Source organism: Nycticebus coucang, chromosome 7 (genome assembly GCF_027406575.1).
Source record: "Nycticebus coucang isolate mNycCou1 chromosome 7, mNycCou1.pri, whole genome shotgun sequence".
NCBI classification, from domain to species: Eukaryota; Metazoa; Chordata; class Mammalia; order Primates; family Lorisidae; genus Nycticebus; species Nycticebus coucang.
The window spans coordinates 59042440-59059694 of NC_069786.1; the positions used below are offsets into that span (position 1 = coordinate 59042440).

A 17255-nucleotide genomic window follows, 5' to 3' on the forward strand; every position below is an offset into this window, starting at 1 on the left:
AATACAATCCATGTAATCTGTAACCAAAAACATTTGCACCCCATAATATTTTGAAATTATAAATAAAATAATAAAAAAAGAAGCCAGACATGTTAAAAAAACAATGAAAAATAACTAAAAATATTTCATATGGGAAAACAAATCATAACATTATTTAAAAGTTTTATTTACACTCAAATGTTTTTATATATGATGGGTTTACCAGACATAACTGAGGACAACTGAGAATTTAACAAATGTAGAGATCAGAACACCAAAATCAGGAGAAATAATTTACAGAGTAGACATTAGATTTTTATGATTTCTTGTGATGCCTGAGATATGCTATGGACTAAAATTCTTACCGGAAATTTTGTTCTAATGTGAGATTTACATGATTTATAAGAGAATATTAACTATGTTGCTTCCTTAGAGTTTCCTTTGAGAAGTTGACTTATTAACTGATTATTTTTATTCCTAACTTCTTAGCTGTAATTGTTATAAGAGAGCCTATTCTAACCTGGCCACAATCTTGTTTGTTCTACATGCCAAAAATTGCTAATAGAAATTTTTAAAACCATCTTGCTTTATATAAATCATATTTTTTTAAACAGCAAATAACACAAATAGTGGTAAATTTAAGTAGCAGTGAGAATTTTATAGATGAAGCTTTTGACTGGAGTTTTATAGGTAGTATCCTGTTCTCTAAATGTCTATTTAATATGGTACTTCTTTTTCATCATTCATTTATTCATTCAATTATTCAATCACTGAGTAATAATCATATGTTTATTAAAGTCCTCCTACAGGTCAGAAATTGTTTTAGGTGCTATGAATGTAATGTAACATGATGCGCATGATCCTCCAAACCACATGTTTAGAGTCTAGAGAGTAATATGGATAAATAAACAAATAGCTAAATATTGTATGAGAAAAGTAGGTATTATGGAACATTTATGCCCTTAACAGAATACTTTGTTAGGAACAGTTTCTTAGGACAAAAGGTTAATTACATTGAAACCAAATGATTGAGTAGGATTAGTCGAGTAAAAAGAAAATAGAATGGTTTTATGTGGAAGGATAATCATGTATGAGGAACTAAAAGCAAGAGATAGGTTTGAAATTCAACTAAAAATATTTCTAATTTCTGGAAGCAAATATTTTATTGAGTGAATTGTGAAAGAAGAGACTCTACTGGTATGCAGAACCTGGGCCATAAAACCCCCTGTAAAACACAGAAAGAGATCTGAGACTTATCTTAAGCTTAATCTATATCCACTGGAGAATTTTAAATAATAATATGATGTAATCAGTTTTGTACTTTTAAAAGACCACTTCACTTAAATTTCAGGCAGAGATAGGAGATCTTAATTAAAAGATAATTCCATAAGCTATATGAAAGAAATCTATAGCCTGGATATATGTGATGGCAAAGCAAGCAAAGAGAACAGGATGATTTCCATAAATTGTGCACTGGATGAGACAATGATAGAGAAAATATTGTAGATAGCATGCTAGCCATTATTTATGTGAGGATGAAGGGTTTTTGCCTAAATTATTGTGTAATTTTAATGAAAATTTTAAGAATAAATTTTTAAGCATAAAAAGTGTGAAGAGTTATAACAAAAGTACATATTTATGTGACCACTACCAACTGAGATGGAATGTTTTCATCATCCCAATGAGTTTTTTCATGCTAATTTCTAGTCAAACCCTGTGTCTCAAAAGTAACGGTTATCCTGACTTCAATACAGTTTAGTTTTATTTGTTCTTGACTTCATATAAATTGAATTATATATTATGCAGACTTCTACATTTGGCTTTTTTCATTTAGCAAAATTATTCTGAGAATTACCAATATTATTGAGTTTATTAGTAGTTTTCATGATGAATAGTATTTTACTCGTTACATTTGTTAATCCATTCTCTTGTGGTTAGATATTTCGATTGACTTCAATATTTGTGCACTATGGTGAAAAAAAATACTGCTAATAAACATTTTTGTACCAATCTTTTATCTTGGATAAGAGAAATATGTAGAAGAGTAGTTACTGTGTGAAAGACAAGATGAGATAATGCTAATTTTGATAATGCTAATTTTTTTAAAAAATATATGTCATTTTACTGTATATGAAAGTTCTACTTGCTTCAAATCCTCTTCAACACTTGGCTTTATTGTAGTGATTCCCGTGGGTGGGAATTAGTACTACCAACATAGTTTAAAATGTCACTAGGGATAACTAATAATATTAAACATATTATAATATGATTATTTTCCATTTCTATATCTTCTTGCATAAGTTATTATAAAGCTCTTGCTATTTTTTACTGAAATATTTCTGATATTAGTGATGTGTAAGTTTTACAATTTTCATTTCTCTGGTGAGATCTAATATTTTTTACAAGCATGATTTATTTCTTTAATGTTACTTATCATAACCAATTTAAAACCTTATTTGACTGCTTTTTGCTTGAGTAAGAATTATGGTTCTATATTTATGTGTGCCTAGTAATTTTGGATTGTATACTGGGCATAAAAAATTATATATTGTAAAAAAATATATATATTGTAGACATTCTGGATTGTAGAGATTCTGGATTCTGCTCTATTTTCTTCAAAATATTTACATTTTTTAATTTAATCAATTTTAATAATTAACTTGGCTTGTAATAAGTTGACTTATAAACTGCTTATTCTTAACAAGGTAACATTTATTTCTGTAGGAGAGTCTTATTCTATTTATGCGAAGACAGCACTGGCTTTAATCTGCTCACCTTTCATTTGTTCAATATGTCAGAAATTGTTAGTAGAAATTGAATGGGCTTAAATTCAAAGCTCTATCTTCTCTAACATGCATGACAGCTGAAATCCATGTGCAGGTCCTTTTGTTACAGCTGTGCTATTTGCAGTCTCTCTTATCAGCCTCATTCAGTGACGAGCCTCATATCTGATCAGAGGTGAGGTACGTACAATTTGGGGATGCCACTATCTAACCTCAGTTGTTCTGATTGTCTGTATCTTTACCCTCTATTTCTTTGTGCCTATAAGGCAAAAGATTTTTTTTATCCATGTCCAGCTGCCTCTGGGGTGTAAAGTCTAACCTTTATTTAGGAGTAAAGCTGTGAAAAACAGGAAATCTTATCACCAGTTTTCTGTCTGCCATTAATAACTCAGTATCTTCAGGTAAAGTTTTTGTTTGTTTGTTTGATTGATTTTTTTATGTAGAATTTATTGTTATTTTCAAAAGTGTTGATTCAATAGAAGCTAGCAATGACCAAATAGGGAAATGGCAGGCTTGGTTTTAAGCTTTGCGAGAGAAGATTTTTTTTTTCTTCTGTCCTAAGGAAAATCTATTAGCCTAGATTTTATCTAGTAACCATAGTTGTTACTCCTAAAGTGTGGCTTTTCCAGAATTTCAAGATTGAGGTGCTTATCAAGTGATGCTGCCTTGTCAGGATTTCAGCTTTTTCTACCCTAAAGTGGGCAATAGGCAAAATCTCTATTTGTCTTTTACCTGTTTTATTTTGTATTTGTTTCACTCGAGCTTTGTACAGTTCTAGAATAATCCATGTTTCCAAGGAGCTTATGTACTTATTGGGGCTTACCATTTTGTGGCTCCCTCCTTTTGAAAATTTCCACTCTTAATTTTCAACCATTTCTGAAGCATTGCCTTCTAATCTCTCACTTCTCTAAACACATAACTTCAGATTTCTACTTCAGTCTATGACACCAGGACTCTGGAGTGCCTTCAAAGGAAAAGCCCTATAAATGGGGATCTCATTCAGTGTGTTTCTCTTCTTTCAAGAACTGAATCTTTTCCATTTCTCCTTGAATTTTTTTTTTTTCATTTTTCAGGGCCATCACACAGTTATTTTATGTATATTTCCACAATTTGTAATTGTCTCCTGGAAGGTTAGTCTGAGATAAGCCGTTCATGAAAATGGAATTCATTTCCTTTGTCCTTAAGGTAGGATAGAATTAAGTATATTTAAAGTGATGATGAGAAAGAGATAGGAAGAAATAAGTAAGAAAGATACACGATAATGGGATTGAAAAGGAACTGAAACTAGAAAAGAGCACCTGAAGGGGAGGAAGGAATAAGTGAACTAATGAGTTTTCTATGGTGTACAAGAAGGGATTCTTTTACAATTTTAAAGAGAATGAATGAATAATATTGAACAAGTTGAGTTTGTAAAAATGGATGGCAGAAACGATAACAATCAAAATTTTAGTCTATACTACTTAATGAGTACCTGCTGTGCATGAGTACTATTTAATGACACTATTCTGTGTACTTAAAATGCATTATTTTACTTAATCCTCTCACTATTTCAGTGAAGAAAATTTATTATTATTATCATAATCATTGTAAAGAAGCCAAAACTCATTCTGAAAGGATAATTTCCCTGTTCAAGATCATATACTAAACACAGTAGTACAGTGATTAAATATGGTTCTGATTCCAGTGTTCATGCTCTGAACTAGTGTGATTCACAAGTGATTGCCTGATGGCTTTTTTTTTGAAGGCCTAGAGTTAATGCTGAAAATAAAGGGCAGATACAAATGACTAATATCTGAGAATAGAAAAATGGCATATCTAAAGAATGGAAAAAAGTACCAAAGTAAAGAATCACAAAAACATTTGTAGGCAATGTTAAACTTTCTATTGCAGGTAGAGATCAGAAGTGTGACAATTTTCATTTGTGTCATTTTTTTCATTAAAGCCATTAGCATGTTAATCATAGTTATTTGAAATTTCTATTCTGCTAATACCAAAATCTCTGCCATATCTGAGTCTAGGTCTGGTGTTTGCTTTATTTCTTTTACGCTCTTCCTCACCTATTGGTACACCTTATAATTTTTTTCACTGAACTTTGGATCAAATATTGAGTGATAGGAACCAATGTAAGTAGACTTTTAGTGAGTAGTGTTATGTTTATCTGGACTGTTTTATTCATGTTGTGGCTATAGGTGGCAGAGGTTTCATTTTCTTCTAGTCTCCATAGTGGATTTTTTTTTTTTCAATCTTGTTGTAATTTGGTTTCCCTAGTAATTCCTTCTTAAAAAGAGTCTGTGTCTTACAACTCTTTTAGATGTAATCCACTGCTATTAAATTAGATCCCTGACAGTATGTAAGATATTGAGGAAAGAAAGCATTCCATAATACTATAATTAAATCTCTATTTTGAGGAACAGAGATCTCCTTCCTCAACTTTCACAATGAAAACCTGCTGGTGTTCCTGAAAGTAAAGCAATAAAAATGTGGAAACCTCCTTACAACTGGGTCCCCAGGAGTTTTAACTCTAAAGCTAGTCTACGCTCAGCCTCTGGCATTTTACCAACTGCTGTTTGGCAGCAACTTTTGCTTTATGATAAATTGTGATTCTCTGTATACACCTATATCATACACTCTTTTGGAGGCACTTATTTGCCCCAGTTCTCTGAGAGATCTGAAAAAAGTTGTTCGTTTTCAATTCTTTAGCATTTTTGTTGTTGTTTTTGTAAGGAGAAAAGTGATGACTATTAAGCTCTTTACATGTCAGAGTGGAAAACTGTTTTTAATGAAAGAGAAATGGTCATCTGAGAGTGTCTATGTATGAAGAGTGGCCCCATTTTCTGATTTTGAATGTCATGAGAAGTTAAGGACACCCAATATTACCTCTTCATGATCTGACTCAGGATAGAGAAACTGAGGATGTTAGAGAACTCAGAAGAATTGATACTTAATGAATCCATATACCACCTCTTAAATATTAGTTGTCTCAAGTGAACATCTGGCAAGTATTAAATTACCATTAATTTATGATTAAATTCTGTACAAATTTCTGAAGTGCCATTATTCCATGTAATTAGAGAGATAATTTTATGCTTTAGATAGCAGATGTACAGACAGTAGAATTGGTGCTCCATGGAGAAAATGTTAATGTATGACTTGTCTAAAAAGGCCATCCTATGTGGAAAGAGTGGACACACATACACACATATTGAGATATCAGGAAAAATGTTTATATGGTTGAATTGCCTCTCAATTTTTATTTATTGTGGCAAGTGAGCATGAAGCTAATTAATTTAATATACACACACATACATATTTAATGTTATGTGTATTTTTAATTTTAAAACAAAGAACATACACACACATATACATATAGATTCTACTCTAATATTTTATAGATATTAGGTTTCTCTAGAGATTCTAATCCAGCTAGCATATCAGAGTACCAGTTGAAATTTCTTTAATTACTCATATTACCCCATACTCTGGGGGGAGGGGAGGTTTTGGTGCCCTACACTAATGAAATCATTTCTGACACTAGTTAGCCAAAAATTGAAGCTCCTTTTCAAGTCATAACTACGTCGTTACAGTGAACACTCATAAAACATATAGACAAAGGTAAAAATAATGCTCACATTTACAGAGCCACACATTGTAATCTCTTACACATAAACTCTTGTGGTGCTTTATCCCACTAAAATCCTTACAACAATCTTTGATGATAGTCATTACTGTCGCTACTTTAAAAACAGAAAAACGAAGATATAGATGACATGGTTGCAGGCATTTTAGAGTTTGACATCCAAATACATTTTCTAAAAATTGAATGAAAGGTTAAAAGATAAGGTTTTGATCAGTTTTCCAGTAAGATCAAAGTAGCGTGTCACTGTGATCAAAGAAAACCACTAAAAACTAAAATATGATACACCTCCACCCTTGTAAGCATGTCCATGAGGACAGTATGTATTGTGCCTAAAAATGCAGACTGTAAATTTTACTGACCTATTCTTGAATTCTAATTCTGCCTGCCCTTGCTTCAAAACCTTGGCCATATTACTTAAACTCTGGAAGTCTCTATTTTCTTAATTGTCAAGTAGAAGTTAAATTTTGACTAAAGCATCCTCTATACTTTGAATTCTTTCATAGTAAACACAACCTAACTAGTATATGAACAATCTAAAAACTAATTTAAGAATATATTCTTATAACAAGTAGCTATGTTTCAGCTAATCACAGCAGCGAAGCTTCAACCAATCATAGGATGCCAACTCATCAAACCACATCCATGTAAGGCAAATGCGGAGCTGTAAGCAATCAAGCTGTTTCTGAATATCACTTCCTTTTTCTGACTGTAAATATTGTCCCACCATATTACTGGCTAGAGCTTTCTGAACCTCTCCTTGTTCCAAACGATGTATAATTAATAAATCACACTTTGTTCCAATGAACTCTGCTACGTTTAATTTGTCTAAAATTTTTCTTTTAACAAGGGAATACCAATCTATTTTCTTATTTGTCAGAGTTAATAGGATGAAAGTGAAAATTAATGTATATAAGGTGCTGTTCATATACGAAAATTTGATAAATAGAAGTTATTAATATTATTGATATATATTTTTGAAAGAAATACTTCCTTTAGTCTCCACACTTGATGAATGTGCTATTTATATATGTTTCACTTCCTTTTAATCATTATTTGATACATATTGGAAATTACTTACAAATAAGTTAGACAAAGAAAAATGTTATATCATTTCTCAAATTGATCTCTTACAGTGTGTCCTTAAGTACTATGAAATAAAGAAAAACTAAAATTGTTCAATTTGTTACTCAATGTTTTTTTCTCTTAATGTTTATTAAATCATAACTGTGTATATTAATGCATTTATGGAGTACAATGTGTTGATTTTATATACAATTTGGAATGTTTACATCAAACAGGTTAACATAGCCTTCACCTCACTTACTTGCTGTGTTAAGACTTTTATACTCTACTCTTACTAGATTTGCTTTTTATCTCAACAATTCAACACTACCTAGCATTTAGAAACAAGCTGCAAAAGTGTTATAGATTAGGATGTCTTAAAGCTAATTTTTTTGCTAATTTTTTATTCAAATGAGGTGATTGCTTTGATTTTGTGTATGCAAAGAATTAAGTTTCTGTTATAAGCATTTGTTTTTCAAATTGAAGAAAAAGTAGTTTATTTATAAAACATTTATCATCTTAATTGTGTTCACTAATATTGTCTAAAATGTAAGCTTAAAATATTTTAACCTGAGCTACAAAATTAAACAATGATAAAAATGATTGCTAAATTACTAAGCAATGATGTAAAAATTACTCAAAATATTAAATAAACTCTGACTCATCTACTTTATCTGTATTGAGTTAATATTCATTTTCTTCATTTCATGCTATAATATAGACAAATTATAATATGTTATAAAAGCATGAACTCTCTACTAAATATAATTAATAACAAAAGTTAAAGCTATTTTCTTTCATCTCTGAATCAAAAATCCCAATTCAATACAAATGACTTTTTTATTTTATTTTATTTATTTATTTATTTTTATTGTTAAATCATAGCTGTGTACATTAGTGCAATCAAGGGGTACAATGTGCTGGTTTCACATACAATCTGAAATACTCTCATCAAACTGTTCAACATAGCCTTCATGGCATTTTCTTAGTTATTGTATGTAGACATTTGTATTCTGCCTTTAGTAAGTTTCACCTGTACCCATTCTAAGATGCACCATAGGTGTGGCCCCACCCATTACCCTCCCTCCACCCTAACCTCTCCCTTCCCTTCGCTCATAGTCTTGTGCTATAGTTGGGTTATAGCCTTCATGTGAAAGCTATAATTTAGCTTCATAGTAGGGCTGAGTACATTGGATACTTTTTCTTCCATTCCTGAGATATTTTGCTAAGAAGAATATGTTCTAGCTCTGTACCCAGCTAAAATGAGTTTCATTTATGATGGAGAAATTAAATACTTCAATGACATTCACATGTTGAAGAAATTTGCCATAACTAAACCAGCACTCAGGATATTCTCAGATCTATCCTCCAAAAAGAACAGAGTAATCCTCCACCACAAAAGTAAACTCACCCAGAAAATTTTGATCAAATTTCAACTTCCACAGTCGCAAAAGGATTAAAAATGTCCACCAGACTCTCAAAAGCCTTATCAATATTCTCAATTAATGCAAATAGTTTAAATTGTCCTCTAAAGAGGCACAGGTTGGCTGACTGGTTACAAAAACTCAAGCCAGATATCTGCTGCATACGAGAATCGCATCTTACATTAAAAGACAAATATAGACTCAAAGTGAAGGGATGGTCATCTATACTCAGGCAAATGGAAAGCAGAAAAAAGCAGGAGTTGCAATCCTATTCACAGACACAATAGGCTTTAAACCAACCAAAATAAGGAAGGATAAGGATGGATACTTCATATTTGTTAAAGGTAATACTCAATATGATGAGATTTCAATTATTAATATTTATGCACCCAAAAAGAACACACCTCAATTTATAAGAGAAACTCTGACAGACATGAGCAACTTGATTTCCTCCAATTCCATAGTAGTTGGAGATTTTAACACCCCTTTAGCAGTGTTGGATAGATCCTCCAAAAAGAAGCTAAGCAAAGAAATTTTAGATTTAAACTTACCCATTCAACACCTGGACGTAACAGACATCTATAGAACATTTCATCCCAACAAAACTGAATACACATTCTTCTCATCAGCCCATGGAACATACTCCAAAATCGACCACATCTTAGGCCATAAATCTAACCTCAGCAAATTTGAAAAAATAGAAATTATTCCTTGCATCTTCTCAGACCATCGTGGAATAAAAGTTGAACTCAATAACAACAGGAACCTGCATACCCATATAAAAACATGGAAGCTAAACAACCTTATGCTGAAGGATAGATGGGTTATAGACGAGATTAAGAAGGAAATCACCAAATTTTTGGAACAAAACAACAATCAAGACATGAATTACCAGAACCTCTGGGATACTACAAAGGCAGTCCTAAAAGAGAAATTTATAGCACTGCAAGCCTTCCTCAAGAAAATGGAAAGAGAGGAAGTTAATAACTTAATGGTACATCTCAAGCAACTGGAGAAGGAAGAACATTCCAACACTAAACCCAGCAGAAGAAAAGAAATAACCAAAATCAGAGCAGAATTAAATGAAATTGAAAACAAAAGAATTATACAACAGATCAATAAATCCAAAAGTTGGTTTTTTAAAAAGACCAATAAAACAGATAAACCTTTGGCCAACCTAACCAGGAAAAAAAGAGTAAAATTTCTAATTTCATCAATCAGAAATGGTAACAATGAAATAACAACATACTCCTCAGAAATTCAAAAAATCCTTAACGAATACTACAAGAAACTCTACCCTCAGAAATATAAAAATCTGAAAGAAATCAACCAATACCTGGAAGTATGCCACCTACCAACACTTAGCCAGAATGAAGTGGAAATATTGAACAGGCCTATATCAAGTTCTGAAATAGCATCAACTATACAAAATCTCCCTAAAAAATAAAGCCCAGGAACAGATGGCTTCACATCAGAATTCTACCAAACCTATAATGAAGAACTAGTACCTATATTACTAAACCTCTTTCAAAATATAGAAAAAGAAGGAATATTACCCAACACATTCTATGAGGCAAAAATTGCCTTGATCCCCAAACCAGGGAAAGACCCAACAAGAAAAGAAAATTATAGACCAATAGAACTAATGAATATTGATGCTAAAATGCTCAAAATGATCCTAACAAACAGAATCCAACAACACATCAAAAAAATTATACACCACGACCAAGTGGGATTTATCCCAGGGTCTCAAGGCTGGTTCAATATACGTAAATCTATAAATGTAATTCAGCACATAAATAAATTAAAAAAGAAGAACCATATGATTCTTTCAATTGATGCAGAAAAGCTTTTGACAATATCCAGCATCCCTTCATGATCAGATCACTTAAGAAAATTGGTATAGAAGGGACATTTCTTAAACTAATAGAGGCCATCTACAGCAAACCCACAGCCAATATGGTATTGAAAGGAGTTAAATTGAAATCATTTCCACTTAGCTCAGGAACCAGGCAAGGTTGCCCATTGTCTCCATTGCTCTTTAACATTGTAATAGAAGTTTAAGCCATTGCAATTAGGATGTAAAAGCGATCAAGGGTATCCACATAGGGTCAGAAGAGATCGAACTTTCACTCTTCACAGATGATATGATCATACATCTGGAAAACGCTAGGGATTATACTACAAAACTTTTAGAAGTGATCAAGGAATATAGCAATGTCTCAGGCTACAAAATCAACACCCATAAATCTGTAGCCTTTATATATATCAACAATAACCAAACCGAAAAAACAGTCAAGGACTCTATTCCTTTCACAGTAGTGCCAAAGAAGATGAAATAATTGGAAGTATACCTAACAAAAAACGTGAATGATCTCTACAAAGAGAACTATGAAACTTTAAGAAAAGAAATAGCTGAAGATGTTAACAAATGAAAAAACATACTATGCTCATGGCTGGGAAGAATCAACATTCTTAAAATGTCTATACTACCCAAATCCCATTACTGGGCATCTACCCAGAAGGAAAAAAATCCTTTTATCATAAGGACACTTGTACTAGACTGTTTATTGCAGCTCAATTTACAATCGTCAAAATGTGGAAACAGCCTAAATGCCCACCAACCCAGGAATGGATTAACAAGCTGTGGTATATGTATACCATGGAATACTACTCAGCTATTAAAAAAAAAATGGAGACTTTACATCCTTCATATTAACCTGGATGAAAGTGGAAGACATTATTCTTCGTAAAGCATCACAAGAATGTAGAAGCATGAATCCTGTGTACTCAATTTTGATATGAGGACAATTAATGACAATTAAGGTTATGGGGGGGAAGCAGAAAGAGGGACGGAGGGAGGGGGGTGGGGCTTTGGTGTGTGTCACACTTTATGGGGGCAAGACATGATTGCAAGAGGGACTTTACCTAACAATTGCAATCAGTGTAACATGGCTTATTGTACCCTCATGAATCCCCAACAATAAAAAAAAAAAATTATTAAAAAAAAAGTCTATACTACCCAAAGCAATATATAATTTTAATGCAATTCCTATTAAAGCTCCATTGTCATATTTTAAAGATCTTGAAAAAATAATACTTCATTTTATATGGAATCATAAAAAACCTCAAATAGCCAAAACATTACTCAGCAATAAAAACACAACAGAACAAATCAAGCTACCAGACCTGAGACTGTACTATAAATTGATAGTAATCAAAACATCATTGTATTAGCACAAAAACAGAGAAGTAGATGTCTGAAACAGAATAGAGATCCAAGAGATGAATCCAGCTACTTACCATTATTTGATCTTTGACAAGCCAATTCAAAATATTCACTGGGGAAAAGATTCCCTCTTTAACAAATGGTGCTGGGTGAACTGGCTGGCAACCTGCAGAAGACTGAACCTGGACCCACACCTTTCACCATTAAGTAAGATAGACTGTCACTGGATAAAAGATTTAAACTTAAGACATGAAACTATAAAAATACTTGAAGAAAGTGCAGGGAAAACTCTTGAAGGAATCAGCCTGGGTGAATATTTTATAAGGAGGACTCCCCAGGCAATTGAAGCAGTATCAAAAATACACTACTGGGACCTGATCAAACTAAAAAACTTCTGCACAGCCAAGAACATAGTAAGTAAAGCAAGCAGACAGCCCTCAGAATGGGAGAAAATATTTGCAGGTTATACCTCTGATAAAGGTCTATTAACCAGAATCCACAGAGAACTCAAACGTATTAGGAAGAAAAGAACATGCGATTCCATCTCAGAGTAGGCAAGGGACTTGAAGAGAAACTTCTCTAAAGAAGACAGACACACAATCTACAAACACATGAAAAAAAGCTCATCATCCTTAATCATCAGAGAAATGCAAATAAAAACTACTTTGAGATATCACCTAACCCCAGTAAGAGTTGCCCACATAACAAAATCCCAAAACCAGAGATGTTTGCGTGGATGTGGAGAAAAGGGCACACTTCTACACTGCTGGTGGGAATACACACTAATATGTTTCTTCTGGAAGGATGTTTGGAGAATACTTAGAGACCTAAAAATAGATCTGCCATTCGATCCTATAAGTCATTTAGTAGGTTTACACCCAGAAGACCAAAGATCACAATATAACAAAGACATCTGTATCAGAATGTTTATTGCAGCCCAATTCATAATTGCAAGTCATGGAAGAAGCCCAAGTGCCCATCAACCCAGGAATGGACTAACAAATGACTTTTAATGTAAAGGATAAAGAACTGAGGAGAGTAAAATGAATCAGCCATCTGACTTTAAAAACTTAATTATTTCTTAGACCCAACTGGAAAATAGTTTTAGTTAAAAATAGTTAATTACCTTATATTTCTCAGTGTAATCAATAAACATAATTTATCAATGTGATTTTAATATAATAGGTCAGATTTTAAGCTATTTAATTAAATTGTATCACATACATAGTCTGAACAATTTATTTCTTTAGCTACAATTGGATAAGAGCTTTACTTCAAAATGTATTGTTACCTTAACGCTTCACAGCATAATCTAAATATGTCTTCCAAAATTAGTTTTGGAAGGTAAACTTCATTACAAGAAGAATTATTTAAAATCTTTGAATTTAGATTCTTCTTATATTAAATTATTATATTTCTTGCCTGTTTTTGGATAGTTTTCTAAATCAGGTTAAAAAGAGATATGATGAAAATATTTTGCCAGTATCATAGTGAAAATCTAGAAGAAAATGTGGTAACTATAGCAACAGACAGTATAAATTAGAAGAGTGTTTTCTCCTTTGATTGGTCAGAAGAAGCAGTCTGTACAGTTAAGCAAAAACCAATGGCAACAACAAATACATATATATCAGCATCTACTGTGTGTAGGACACACACTGAATGCTAGCTGCCAATCTAGTTAAGGAAAGGAAACACATGTGACTTGATTGAAGAAAGCATACTGAAAAGCAAGGGGATAAAAGGTAATAAATGTATAAAGACAAATTTGAGAATACTTTGAAAATAGAAATTAACATTTATTGAATGTGCTCTAGGATTCAGCATACACCTGTGTCCTTGAATTCATGACACATTTCAATTCATTGATTAGGCAGCAGACGCCCAAATGCTTAAGCTGGTATCGTATCAGGCATAATATCTGGACGCAGGTAATATCCATCATTCTCTAATTTTCTGTAGTTAATTTTATCACTCATTCAAAGTGATGGTTAATTTCTCTACTCAATGGTTTCTGTAATTTCCTTTGCAACTATAACCAACATGTGGGAATACATTTTATGATAATGTAATATCTTACACTTTGTCAAAATTTCCTTGTAGATTTAGTGTCCATGGATAATTCATGCCTAAACTAACCTTTGTATGATTATATCGTTTATATGCAAGTGTATGTGGTTGCAAAATGACGATGTGTTAACATTGGCATTCTTTCCCCATTTTCTGATCAGCTCTTCTATCAAGATCTTTTCCCTGTAGAGCCACATCCCATATTAGTACATGTGAGAGTTGTACAAAAGGAACTTATTGTAAATAAGTGGAGAGTAAATAGAAGAGAAAAGAATCAGGAAAGAAATGAGACCTGAGATGCATTTAAAATTAGGGCAAAAGAAGAAATATAAGAGACCTAAAATTAACAGATATGATACCAGGATGATTAGAGGAGCTTTGAATTAGTGACTCACAGGGTCCACACCACAAGAGATGTTCACAAGGTCAAGTTTAGTCAACAAACTAAAATATAGTTCACAAGTCCAGGCAAATCAAAAATGTTATGAGAGGTGGCAATAAATGGAGTTTTGGAAATGTTAAGCAAGCATTTTTCAGAATAGTGAACTCAGATTTAAAGTTGCAAAGGTTAAAGTAGAATGAAAACTCTGGACTGTTGACATGTTTTCAGTGAAATAGATAAAATTTAATAAGGTCTGGTATATAGCAGCAAAGGAAGGATTCATCGAGGTTTGGTTTTTTGTTGTTTGAGACAAGACAAAAAATACTATGTATTAAAGTAGGAGAAGGAGTGACTCAAATAACAGCTGAGAGTTGGGTACAGAGTTGGATTCCTCAGGTGTCAGGAAATGACAGAATCAAAAGTAACTTACCTTTGTGCAACGGCAGTATCATATAGCCAGTGAGGTTTATCTGAAGTGTGATTATTGCTAATTAAAATTTTTCCCAATATCGAACCTTGATGACTTGGCAATTTTTGATAGTCTCTACAGAGACTGAATAATAACAAAAAGAAACTTAAAAAAAAAAGATAACTTCTTGATTATGGATTACAAAGATCAGTGCATCTTCCCTTGCAATTATTTTTCTGAAAATAAGAAATTAGGTGGTTAAGGAGAATCAATCCAAGAGGCTCCATCCTTTTGATGTAGCCCAAGGTGATCCCATACACCAATAGCCTGTGTATGGAATAAGTGAACCTGGAAATAAGACAAAGGATGTAATTACTTTCAGGGTTTCAGGAATAAAATAGCGAATAGGAGAGCTACTGCCTGAGTTGGTCCCTGTACTGTGAGAAGTCTACATAGCATCTCTCTCCCTCTGGGATTTCTTTGTGACCCAGAAAGAGGACAGAAAAAGCAAGTATGGATACTTTTTCTTCCATTCTTGAGATACTTTACTAAGAAGAATATGTTCCAGCTCCATCCATGTAAAAATGAAAGAGGTAGCGTCTCCATTTTTTAAGGCTGCATAATATTCCATGGTGTACATATACCACAATTTATTAATCTATTCATGGGTCGATGGGCACCTGGGCTTCTTCCATGACTTAACAATTACAAATTGGGCTGAAATAATATTCTGGTACAAGTATCTTTGTTATAATGTGATTTTTGGTCTTCTAGGTATATACCTAGTAGAGGAATTGTAGGATCGGATGGCAGGTCTATTTTTAGATCCCTAAGTGTTCTCAGCCTTACTATGAAACCAATTTATAGCTTTCATATGAAAGCTATAACCCAATTATAGCCCAAGAAGAAGGGGAAAGGGTAGTGGGGGAGGATGGGAGAGGGAGGGTAATTGGTGGGACCACACCTATGGTGCATCTTACAAGGGTATGTGTGAAATTTACTAAGTGTAGAATATAAGTGTCTTAACACAATAATTAAGGCGGCGCCTGTGGCTCAGTCGGTAAGGCGCCAGCCCCATATACCGAGGGTGGTGGGTTCAAACCCGGCCCCGGCCAAACTGCAACCAAAAAAAAATAGCCAGGTGTTGTGGCAGGCGCCTGTAGTCCCAGCTACTTGGGAGGCTGAGGCAAGAGAATCGCTTAAGCCCAGGAGTTGGAGGTTGCTGTGAGCTGTGTGAGGCCACGGCACTCTACCGAGGGCCATAAAGTGAGACTCTGTCTCTACAAAAAAAAAAAAAAAGAAAATGCCGCGAAGGCTATGTTAACCAGATTGATGAAAATATTTCAAATTGTATATAAAACCAGTACATTGTACCCCATGATTGCAAAATGTACACAGCTATGATTAAAAAAAAAAAAAGAAAGAAAAAGGAAGTATGAGCTTAGAAGGCCAAGGATTTAGGAAAAATAGTGTGAAAACAGCAATCAAATACATGAACATGATTTCAGTCTTACGATGAAGTCTCAGTTACCCAAAAACAGGTAATTAGGGAATTCAGATAATTGGAAATATAAGACAGTTCCTACTATTTATGTAGTTAGGAATGTAAGTGGCTTTTTGCATTTGGTGTGTGTGTTTATACAGAGAGAGAGGAGAGATTTGAGTATAGCTGCGTAGGCATATGTGGCTATATAAACAGCTAGATATGGTATTTTTCTGAAATTGCACTCATATGCAGGACTGCTGCATATTACATGAGATTATTAGTTTTAAGTATAAAGACTTGAGAGTCAAGGATTCTTACAGCCATTCACCTTATCTTCACATTCTTCTCTTCTCTGCCAATCTTTTATTAATCCTCCATCTAGAAGAACTGCAGGAGCACCACTGCTATCAACTGGAGTTCATGAACTTCTGCCCAGAACATTTCCTACTTTGTAGCAGAAATAATGAAACTGGGATGGTTAACATACTGTCTAATACTGAGAGCTAGAGTTGAGTGATACTTCAGATGGTAATTGGTTTCAGGAAGACTTTGATTCACTAAAGATTTGTTATGTGCCAGTCCCCCTTTATCTGCAGTTTTGTTTTTCACCCCTTCAGTTACTTTAGGCAACTAATATCTGAAAACAACAATGGAAAATTTCAGAAATAAACAATTCCTAATTTTAAATTGCACACCAAAATTTTGTACCATCCTGCCTCATCCCATCCAGGACAAAAGTCATCCCTTTGTGCAGCCTATCTACTTAACACCACCAACCTGTTATCATTTGGTAGCCA

General features: G+C 33.3%; 1 pseudogene; it reads left to right on the forward strand.

Annotated features, from left to right (window-relative positions):
• Positions 1 to 14991: 14991 nt before the first annotated feature.
• LOC128590898 (uncharacterized) lies at positions 14992 to 15116 on the forward strand (annotated as a pseudogene).
• Positions 15117 to 17255: the final 2139 nt, after the last annotated feature.